Source organism: Corylus avellana, chromosome ca8 (genome assembly GCF_901000735.1).
Source record: "Corylus avellana chromosome ca8, CavTom2PMs-1.0".
Classification (NCBI taxonomy): Eukaryota; Viridiplantae; Streptophyta; class Magnoliopsida; order Fagales; family Betulaceae; genus Corylus; species Corylus avellana.
The window spans coordinates 1,039,631-1,044,948 of record NC_081548.1 but is presented as its reverse complement, the minus strand read 5'-3'; the positions used below and the strand labels follow the sequence as shown (position 1 = coordinate 1,044,948).

The 5,318-nt window shown below is 34.3% G+C and overlaps 1 pseudogene; it reads left to right on the top strand.

Moving 5' to 3' along the window:
* LOC132189467 (G-type lectin S-receptor-like serine/threonine-protein kinase CES101) overlaps positions 1-5,318 on the top strand; it is a 9,609-nt pseudogene that overhangs the window by 1,126 nt on the left and 3,165 nt on the right.

The following is a 5,318-nucleotide window of genomic DNA, read 5'->3' as shown; positions in this document are numbered from 1 at the left end:
ATTGAGTTTTTATTAGATTCTATCATATCTCTCAGTAAATATAATGCTTCAGTGCAATATAATACCCATAATTGGCTCATTTTTAGTGACGTAGCAGATGAACAATCACATGAGCGTCAAATCAAACCTCTTGCTTATTTTGAATTTATAATCATACATTGCTTAGAATTTGGAATAAATAAAAGTTTTGTTAGCTAAGAAATTACAAGGCATCTTATCAGAGAAGCTTCATAGTTTGGGTTGGTAATATCAACAATCTTGGAAAAAGGTTTCCCAGTTTCCGGTTTCCCAATTACGGTTCTAGTTCCCCGGTAATTTTTGAAGGGGGGTAAAGCGTCAAGTCAAAATACTTTAGAGGGTAAAGAGTACTTCATGGGTCAAGTATCAATGTCAAATACGTTGGGGGGTAAAGTGTCACTTTTTAAACATTGGGGTTAAAAATGTAAATGGGTAGATAATTCAAGGGGTAAAGTGTATTTTCTCCTATTTTCTCATGACGTCATAGCGAAACTTGCAAAATGTTCTGAATCAAGGTTTTCTTTGCACTCTTACCATCACATTGTTTTACAAGTCTTTGCTAGGAAGAGGAGGAATTACCTAAATTTAGACAAGCAAACTGCTTTCTTTGTTCTTTGGGCCATGCAAACCAAAAATGACAATGGATTTGCAATATACTTTAGGTCTATACTTAAGACAGAACTTTAGTACAATGGATTTGCTAGAACTTCAGTACATTGTTTGTAATGCAAGACCATGTTTAATTGACCTATTGCAATTACTCTTTGTAAATATTCTATAAATTCATCAGATGCCTATCATTTCAATGGGTTATTTCACCACAATTGTTGTGTGATGTTATATGGGGGAATACTTCCTCTATTAAGCCGTCGGGAACAGTCCCAGAACGAAATGCGATGCATTAATTAAGACTAGAATGGATAATTGATCATGAAAATGAACATTGCATTGCATATCATGAGATTTATGTGATTCATAGATGTTTATGAACTGCTTGTTGCTTAGGTATGACAATTCTAACCTTCTATTAATTTTTTCTGCTAAATCTAATCAATGTTTTGTCAAATAGGTTAATTGGTTAAACGTCCATAATAGGTAGTGCAACCTAGATCCACAGATCCTTCTCCTTATGGGTGCGACAGTGTGGCTTTAGAAGGAATAGATAAAATTGGAAGCAAAAATAAGACATGACAACATATTTACCACATGACATTATGTATATCATTATATCAGCAAAATAAAATTTTGATAGTAAAATGATTTAAAATGGAGATGATCTTATTCCCTAATTTTGTATCCACAATAATACGCAATGATGACCATGAAGCATCTTCGGGTAAAATGATTCAGATAGGTTTGTTGAAAAAGTAGATACAACTTTTAGGCTATTGGTTCAACTAGCGGAGATCAGACAAGAACAAGAACCAAAAAAAAAAAAAAAAAATTAACTTCTTTGAACTTAACTAGAAGCGGAATTGGGCCGGCCGTCTTATTGCTTCTGATGCTGGAGTAAGCATTTATTTTTTGTCTTTGATGTATACAACGACAAAATTTTTTGGGGAAGTTAGGGTTACCAGTTTTCAGGCTTTGGTATATGTGCCCATGTTTATACATGCACGATGCTTGCTCTAAGATATTGCTTGTAACATGAAGCATTGGTAATTCTATTTCTTTTTCTTTTCCAAGTGCAGGGAAATTTGGAAGAATAATTTCCAAATTTCCATCCCTTCCATCCCAATAATGAATTCCCTTAAACATATGGACAAACTAGGAAGCTTTTCATTTTTCACGACCTATCCACCTACCCAATTAAATTAGCCTATCTATAAATAATTACAGACAGCTCCTCACTTGCACCACATTACATTAGATAGAAAAATGGGCTACGCCTTCCTCATACTCATTGTGGCTCTGATGTGACCGTGCTCATCAACTTTTAAAAATGGGCTACGCCTTCCTTATACTCATTGTGGCTCTGATGTGACCGTGCTCATCAACCTTTAGAGTAGCCGGAGTGAGCCTTGTCCAATACACACAGAGCACTCCCTGGAGAGAGCAAAGGATGCGGAGGAGAAGACTTCTCATCAGGTTGCAGAATGAATAGTTTGCCCGAAGGCGAGTACAATAGTTTCTGCATAAAACATGGAGACAAGAAAAAGTGAGTCAGAAAACCAACAGTTCTGAGCTTTAAATTCGTCAAATGGGTGCATTCATAAAGACCTTACATTTTTTATTAAACAAGAATGTGTGCTAAAGGCGCCATTTAAACACTTGAGGAGTACGGCAACATGGTCAGGGTAGTTGCAGGAGAAGGCTCTAGGGACGATATCTCTATGCATCATCACACAGTGAACGTGGGTCTCATCCAAACCCAACTCATCAAGTATGGAAATTTCAAGAAGGTGAATCAGTCACGCAGTGGCGCGAGGACTGTGAATTAACATCTTTCCCCTTAACATCTATATGGTTTGTAGGGTTTAGAATTGATGGTAACTAATTTTTTTATTATTTTTTTTCTTTTTTAAACTACACTTAACTTGTAATTGTAATTTCTCCAAAATTTTAAAATATTGTAATTGATCCCTTAAACTATTAACTTTTTTCGCATAGCCCTCGTCACTTGGCACTTAACTCAAAATAGTAATAATAACCCATGTTAGATTACAAAAAAAAAATAATCATCCATAATCTGGAGACTCACGATATTTTCACATATCCGACCGAAGTTATAATGAAAATTTTACACATTTGCTGTTCAAGTTATCAAGAGATTCAAATCGACTGAGATTCAAATCGACTAAGTGAAATGGGTTAAAAGTTTAGAGAGTCAATTGTAATTTTTTTAAAGCTTGAGGGGACATTACAAATTTACAATTACAATTACAATTTAGGTGTTAAGTTGATGGAGTAAATGTAGTTTCCCTTATAACATTAAAAAAATAAAAATAGATACAGAAGGAGGGAATGGAAGCTCCAACGATCACCCAGCATAATAGTACATTAAAAAATTGACTCAGTCCTATAACTTCTTGGCTCACATATATAGCAGTATTTGAAGCAGTCATAAGAATGGACAACTTGGTGAGACGCCATTTGTACCATTTGGTGGAGGACCTCAAATGTGCCCTAGAAAGGAATATGCACGAGTAGAAATTCTCACTTTCATGCATAATGTGGTGACCAAATTCAAATTGGAGATAGTAAATCCGAATGAAAAGATTATATACAATCCATCACCTGTTCCAGATAATGGTCTTCTCGTTCATCTGCACCCTCTGAATAATTAGTGTCAAGAGTTGGTGTGTCTCAACCATGTTCAATAAACCTTATACCAGCAGCTGTCATGCTGTATTTTGTTCTTTTATTTGACATTGATTTATATATATATATATATATATATTGACGTGGAACCCCTTAAAAGCAAGGCCACTGATTGACCCATTCATATTAAATCAACCCTAGATATACGACCCCAACCACAAGAACCTTGTATCGGTTGAGTGAGGACTTGAACAATTAATCTCGTGGTATTAACCAAATGAGTCGACCATTTGAGCTAACCCTAGCAAGCAATTTGACACAAAATTTTTATTTGATTCATAAAACATTTTCTTTACCTAATTAACCAGGTTAAATTTTTGAAGTGCTTGCTTCTTAAATTACATAAGCACTCATGTTGAAGTTTGCAAAATCAAGCAAGTGTAACATGCTTTGCTTCTCCTCCAAACACAAAAGGAAATGCCACAGCCAAAATACCTGTTGGATGGTACATTAATTAATAAGCATAAAGCATTGCTCTTATCCATGAACGGGGTGGAGATTTATCCCTGCAGAGGTGTGCAAGGGTGGGGATGGTTGAAATCCCCAGCAAGGGGCATGAGATAAGTTATTTCTCTTATTTACCAAACTTAAGAAATATGGAATGGTGTCCTTATTTCTTGCTCTTTTTCTTTGTCAAAATATATATATATATATATATATTTTCTAGTTTTTCCGGCCATTTGATTTGGATTTAATCTTTAAATTTCTATTTTCAATAAGAAGGTTCTCATGTTATGTTCCACTTTTAAATATCTCAATTTGTCCCTCAACTGTCAAAGTTGACGCAACATTTGTTTCATTTGAGTCATTTGACATATCAACGCGTTATATCAATGTCACACAATCAATTAATTAGAGAAAAAAAAAATTGTCACATTATCAATGGTCAAGTCATTAATAAAAAGGACATGTCAAAAAAAAAAAAATTCATTAATAAAAAAAACAAAAGACCTAATTCAAGAAATAAAAACCATGTTCTTGGTCATCCAAATCTTTTGGCTTTATAGCATCAGAAACTTCGCACTTTCCTCAACTGGGTCCACATTTTGCTCTTGCTTTGAAATTTCGAAATCGTTTCACTTTAAATTTTCTTTACTGAAAATTCAAAATATTCGTTTCTGACCAAGTATGTTTGTGTAGAATTTGAATTTTGAAATTATATATGTATATTTTTATTTTGATATATATTTTTGTAAATCTTGCAAAGAGAATGAATAGCTTTTTATTACTATTTAAATAAAAAAAATTACTATAAAATAAAATTTTTTTCATGCTTTAATACCATACATTCTTTGTTTTTTTTTTTTTTTTTACATTAATCAATTTTTGTTACCTTTCAAAATTAACTGCAGAATTTGAATTTTGCATTCTCCAACATATCAAAGATGTACCGAATTGTCCCCAAGAGGTAGCTCAATCGGCTGGGACCACACTTAATGAAGTGAAAGTCACTAGTTTGAATCTCCTTCCCCCCTATTGTGCAGACATGTAAAAAAAAAAAAAAAGTACCGAATTAATGTTCAATTTTGGCGTGGAAAATAACACATGCATGCAAGACGAACTGTTCAAAAGCAGAGTAGTCTAAGGAGAGATAAATGACAAGAAAATGAATTGTACGAACTTTGACCCATAAAATCTATGAAGCATCAAAATTAGCACCAAACTGAAATCTATTCCCAGAAATGGCCAGCCTGAAATCCCTTCTGGCTTCAATATTTCTCTCGGCTTTGTCATGTTGGTGTCTTGGAAATGCTCAGAACACAAGCACCATCAAACCTGGTGATGAGGTTACTACCAATTATTTGGCTTCAGCTAATCGGCTATTTCATTTAGGCTTTTACCCGATTTCTACGGAACCGGAAGTTATATATGTTGGGGTTTTGTGACTTTCACCATAAAGTTGGTGGGACCCATCATCATTAAAGGAGGATCCTTTTGGCTCAAGTTTTGTATTCCTAGTTGCTCTTGGAATTGGTTTT